Consider the following 6,998-nt stretch of genomic DNA (forward strand, 5'->3'; position numbering starts at 1 on the left):
TTAATTTCTGGGTGAACTACAGTATGCCTTTAAATGCCACTGGAAATGGCTTCTCTGAATTTTTGAACCATGCTAGCCTGTTCGGAGATTGAAATCACCTCTATAAAAATGCTGTTTTAGAAATACTAACTTTGGATTATGTGATATCACTCTCTCTCTCACTCCACAAACCCCTCTGAAAAGACCTTTATATTTGCCTATGAATAAATAGAAAGGGCACCTATATATGCAGCCCTCCCAAAAATCTCTGCATTCCACATTTAATTGAGAACAAAATCCTACAAACAGAGCTGGTCCAAAGTAAACTATTCAAAATCCCAATTCAGCCAATCAGGCGGGAAGATTTAGTCTTTCTGGCGATGGCATCTCCGCCCTCTTGTGTGGGGTACAGATGACCTATTGTCCCACTGACTCACAAAGCACACAAGCAGTACTGTAACACCTCAGAAAACCTCAGCCACTGAGACTAAACACACTGCTGTCATAATACAACAGTCCTTCTCTGCCAGAAAAATGACAGAATTCTTTATTTAACATTGTAAAATATATGGAGTGAGGAAAATGTATATATTTTTTACATATTGCCATTTTTGTATGAACTAAATATCATATTACAGAATATTTTTCATAAAAGAATAAGGTCAAAGCATATTCTGATTTACAGATAAAATATTGATAAAGGAACAAACAACTACATTTCTAATCAGTAACTTCACAAAAACGTAACATTTTAATTAATTGCAAAAATGATCAAATGAGTTTGATTCAGCATTTGGAACTCATGAGTTTTTATTCCACTGTCATTTAGTAAAATCTTTAAAGAATAATTATAAATGGCCAAAATATTTAATTAAAATGTAGCTATATGAACACAACGAGTATATATATATATATATGTATATATATATATATATATATATATATATATATATATATATATATATATATATATATACATATATATATATACATTTTGACAATTAAAATATGCTCTTTAAAATAGTTTTAAATGGAGTTTAGTATGCCATACAGTGAAAAATTGTTAAAAACTGCTTGACATATCTGGTCATCTCTCTATAGTTTTTGCTTTAAAATACAAAAATACATGTTTCTTTAATCGTTCATTATGAAGACGAAACTCACCTCAATTTTACTGCCATCCAGATGTGCAGTTTGGCAAAACAAGATAGGGTGAATTGCAGGTCTTGAAGTTATTTCAGCTGTAAGTCAGATACCTAAGTGCATCTTAATCATCACTACATCAACCCAGAAGCCGTGGACAGCATGCTGCTGCCATCTGTTGTCATTTTTCAGTGGTGCAGAGACACATTTTGGGAGGTGATGTGGACGTGTAGTGTCTTTCTGCAGATACCTTACAATAATAGACAGATAATAATGCAGTCTACCTTGTATTTGTTGTCACATTTTTTATCATCTAGTTTTATACATTTCCAAATGTATGTAAAAAGTATGCAAATATAACAGAAAGATGTATTCATCCACAAATACCTTGCCCTTTACAGACAGAAATATAAATGACTTCAGGCCCCTCTTGAGTTAAAAATGCATGAACAGCAAAAGCACAATCAAATGCTTTTTAAAATCAAGTGTTGGTAAGATGCTGATGTGCAAATCATGTTTGATCATAATCAATTAACATCTGTGCACTATTACTGACACTACCCAAACCCTGTCTCTGGTGACCTTTGACTCCAAAAATAATATCATTAGTAAAATTGGGAACTGAAAGTCAAACACGTGATTTTTGGTGTGCAGGAAGTGCAACCCTGAATATGATTGTTTGCCTTACATTATAGTGTGTGGGTCAGGTTTTATCTGCATTGTAGGGGCCATGAAATACTAAATATTGTTTTAGTACAAATTTAAAAAGGTTTTCATGTTTTCAGAGGTTAGGGGTAGGGCATAGAAAATATAATTAGCTCTGTAAAGAAACTAGAAGTCAATGAAAAGTCGTAACCACAATAGAAAGAACAAATGTATGTGCACACTAAGCTATATTTTGGGGATAAAAGTGTGACCCAAAAAAAGGGTTAGTGAAGAGTAATTAGCTTTATATAATAACAATGGAAGTACATATAGTATGTCCCCATTAAGATTTAAACCAAGTAGGTTTGTGTGTTTTGTGTGAATACACAAACAATAGCAGACATTGAGCATGTTTGCATGCATGTTCTTACACTGATTGTGCTTAATAAACCGACAACACATGTGGTCATGTAAACGGCAATAAACGGCATTCCTTTATCGGTTTAAGGTCATAAACGGTGTGAAGACAAGGGTAGATTTTTGCCCATTACGCAAAAATCTAGTTTTTCTTTGCATGTAAAAACTTTACCAGTGGTGTCACCGGCTTATCTAATGTGCGCATGTGTTTGATGTAAATGTTTTACATGTTTTCATGTAAACATGCTCAATAAATACAGGCTTTTTAAAACAAGTCTGATATCACGTGTCTGAGAAATTGAAACTGTAGACTGCGGTCTAATTGAGATTGTAATAGCTTCGGGAAAGAAAGAAAGAGAGCAAGGCATTATGTATTGACTAAACTATTAATCAGGACAGTAATTCTATCAACAAAGACCTCATAGAGTCATTTTGTGTGGACCACACAGACTGCTTCCCATTGTCGACAGTGTTGTTAATAGACTCAAAGCAGGGCCAAATCAGCCTATAACAATGGCGATCACTCAGTCATTTTCTCCATAGACAGCAGGCCTTTACCAACACTTTGACAGTCGGGATTTGCTCAGTGAAAAGCAATGGCAGCAGCACTGAGATTAGTTTTGGAGCTCTCTCATAAGAGTTAAGTGCCGAGCGGCTCTGTACAAATCCTGTTTGATCCTCTTTGATTGTAGGATGTAAAGCATTTGAGGCTGTCAAGCCCTTTGTCATGATAGCACATGTTTTTCTCCATCTTATTCTATTGTTATGATCCGCTCTAACAGCTGCTGTAGCATTGTCATCGCTGATAATCTGAGGGAATATCTTTAGCTTTCCATGTTATGAACAGCTGTTCATATTGTGCGAGTGTCATTAATCTGATTCTCGATCTTTAGCTCCTCAATTTGAGGCTTTGATCTGGGCCATTACAATACCTATTGCACAGATTATTTGTTTCTATCGAGAGCTGGATCTGTTCCACATCTGATGATAAACACTTGGGCTGCCTGCTGTTGCCAGATGTTTGTCAGATGCAAACTTTGATTGTACAATTGCTTATTTAGATCTTAATGTGTTTCAACAATTACTTTTTTTTACAGGGTAGCACTAACTGAAGGAGTTTGAAGAAAATAATATGTCAAAATAAGGGAGCATGCACCTGGATAGTGTAGGCATTATTATATTAACACCTGCCTTCCATTGTACGTTCAAAATAATGCTAGAGGCTTATATTCTATATAAGAAATGTTTGCCTTTTATTGTCATTTGTTTAATTTAACATTTAGTCCTTTCAAATTGTTTTGAAAGGACTAAATTGTCTTGTTTTCTGAAGTAAAAGATTGTTTTGTGTAAAAGATTGTCATCAATTTGTATATTCTGGTTTGCCATTACAGCCATTGGATGATGTGTATATGAATGCTGCTACTAATAAGTGATTCCCAACCAGGCAGAGGTTTATCCTATGGGGTACTAAATGATTAGTTCACCTAAAAGAGAAAAATGTCTCCATCTGTGAAACACAAAAGCAGTCTCAGTTACCACTCACTGTTATTGCAACTTTTTTACATACAATGTAAGTAAATGGTGACTGAGATCGAAAAATCTGCCTAAGATCACCATTTGTGTTCCATGGAAGACAAAGTCATACAGGTTTGAAACCAAATTAATGTAAATAATGACCAATTTTTTATGAACTATCAATTAATCAGTTTCCAGGGAGTACAGGTTCGTTTTTGAGAAAAGTTAAAAATAAAAATACGTATTTTTTTTCTTTAGTCAAAATAATATTAATGAAAATGCTAGATGATTTCCAGTGTAATAATAGTTAAATTAAGGCATTTCTGGTTTGGTGTCGATGAAGGGGTACATAAGACAAAAAAGATTGGGAGCAATGCTACTTTATGCAACACTCCCCACCCCAAAATCTCTTTATTAATACCTTCAAAACATTGGATCAGCTTTGCAGCATATTACAGCTGTCTTATTGTGAAGACACATGCATTAGCCCTGACAAGAGCTTTCATTAAACAATAAAAAACTAATGAGGTTACAATGAAATAAAAGTAGATCGAGCAAGCCATGTACAATTACCCCAAATATAAATATCCACCCATGTTTAAATAGCCATTAATCAGATAAAAATAGACTGAAGGAGTCTTTTGTGATTAATGAGGTGAGACTTGTGCTAATTACGGTTTCCTCCGCTTGTAATTAGGTTAGCACGTCTAATCAAGATGAATGAACGCCCTGACCGGCTGCACATTGTTTGTGGCTTACAAACCCAGCGGCTTTTACATCTTTATTCCTCAAACCATATTATCATGACCTTGTCTCTATGAGACATGCTCCCATAACTGTATATTTCTTTATACACCCTCATGCAGTGTTAAAAGAGATGCACTGAATGAGAGCTTTGTCTAGCCCGTTCTGCCTTCAGCTGCTTTTATGCTTTTTCAGTCTTTTAGTCCATATCTACCACCTGTTGTGGAAAAAGTGAATGCATGAATACATGTTTTGCAGTGTGCATGGGTGTTTTGTTAGATGAGTCTTGCTTTTAACGATGCAATAGAAAATGCTGTTTGGGAGGGCATTGTAAGAAACAAGGTTTTTAAGGTTTATTCCATGTGTAATAAATGCATACACTCACTAAGCACTTTATTAGGAACACTTGTACACCTATGTATTCATGCAAATATCTAATCAGCCAATCATGTGGCAGCAGTGCAATGCATAAAATCATACAGATACAGGTCAGGAGCTTCAGTTAATGTTCACATCATCCATCAGAATGGGGAAAAATATTGATCTCTGCGATTTGGACAGTGGCGTGATTGTCGGGCACTTTATTAGGACCATAGTGTTCATAATAAAGTGCTCAGTGAGTGCATTCTACTGTTTTTTTTTATCATATTAGTAAATGAGGCACAAGGTGTTAAAATTGTAAAGTTGTTTGTTTATCTCACGCATTAGTAGATAAATATGTTTAGACAAGTTTGCATGAATACATGTGTGCAGTGTGCATACTTTATGTTAGGTAGCTTGCTAATTTGTTTGTTTTTGTATTAATTCAATAGAAAGATATAGACAGAGAAAGACAATGAAAGATGTAGGGATGTTTGGGAAGACTTTGTTTTATATTATATGGTGCATAAGCTTTATATTGTGTAATAATTGCATATATTACTGTTATATATTATTTTAGTCATAATAGTTTATGTAAATTAGGCACATGGAGGTGTCAAATTGTAAAGTTGTCAGTCTGTACACTGTCAATATATTTTGTATATCTCACACACTTGTAATTATTTCAGACAAGCGTTTGTAATTTGAAGTTTGTAAATTGGAAATAAGTTGAGACGTGAATAGCAGATACTGAATTTGATTTTTAATGTTGAGCTCTCTGTGGAAGTCGCTGGAGGAACTGGAACTAATTAAATTACAGTCTGAACTGAAGCACTGATGTAATTATTTATTTCTGAAACACTGAAGCATAAAAATGCAAGCATGGTTTTCTTTGTGGCCGCTGTTTCCCACTTTGGTGAACAAGTGGTGGCACAATCTATTACACGTTGATTTATCTGTTCACTGATATTTATAATGTAATTAATATATATATATATATATATATATATATATATATATATATATATATATATATATATATATATATATATATGTATAATTCCCCAGATCTCAATCCAATTGAGCATCTGTGTGATATGCTGGACTAACAAATCCGATCCACTGCAGCTCCACCTCACAACTTACAGGGCTCAAAGGATCTGCTGCTAGTGTTGTGGTGCCAGATACCACCGAACACATTCATGGGTCTTGTAGAGTCCATGCCTCGGGGGGTCAGCACTGTTTTGATGGCACACGGAGGACCGACAGCATTTTAGGCAGGAGTTCATAATGTTTTGGCTCATCAGTGTATATACATATATACAGTATCTCACAAAAGTGAGTACACCCCTCACAATTTTGTAAATATTTGATTATATCTTTTCATGTGACAACACTGAAGAAATGACGCTTTGCTACAATGTAAAGTAGTGAGTGTACAGTTTGTATAACAGTGTAAATTTGCTGTCCCCTCAAAATACCCCAAGTGAAAATTTCCAATTTGGGCCCAAAGTGTCAATATTTTGTGTGCCACCATTATTTTCCAGCAAATGCTTCCATTTGAGGATGCCCCACAGATGCTCAATAGGGTTTAGGTCTGGAGACATGCTTGGCCAGTCCATCACCTTCACCCTCAGCTTCTTTAGCAAGGCAGTGGTCGTCTTGGAGGTGTGTTTGTGGTCGTTATCATGCTAGAATACTGCCCTGCGGCCCAGTCTCTGAAGGGAGGGGATCATGCTCTGCTTCAGTATGTCACAGTACATGTTGGCATTCATTTTTTTTTTCAATCAACTGTTGCGCCCCAGACCATGACATTCCAACCATAATGCTTGACTGTAGGCAAGACACACTTGTCTTTGTACTCACCTGGTTTCCCCCACACACGCTTGACACCATCTGAACCAAATAAGTTTATCTTGGTCTCATCAGACCACAGGACATGGTTCCAGTAATCCATGTCCTTAGTCTGCTTGTCTTCAGCAAACTGTTTGCGGGCTTTCTTGTTCATCATCTTTAGAAGAGGCTTCCTTCTGGGATGACAGCCATGCAGACCAATTTGATGCAGTGTGCGGTGTATGGTCTGAGCACTGACAGGCTGACCCCCCACCCCTTCAACCTGTGCAGCAATGCTGGCAGCACTCATACGTCTATTTCCCAAAGAAACCTCTGGATATGACGCTGAGCACGTGACTCAA

Source organism: Xyrauchen texanus, chromosome 45, assembly GCF_025860055.1.
Source record: "Xyrauchen texanus isolate HMW12.3.18 chromosome 45, RBS_HiC_50CHRs, whole genome shotgun sequence".
Lineage (NCBI taxonomy): Eukaryota > Metazoa > Chordata > Actinopteri > Cypriniformes > Catostomidae > Xyrauchen > Xyrauchen texanus.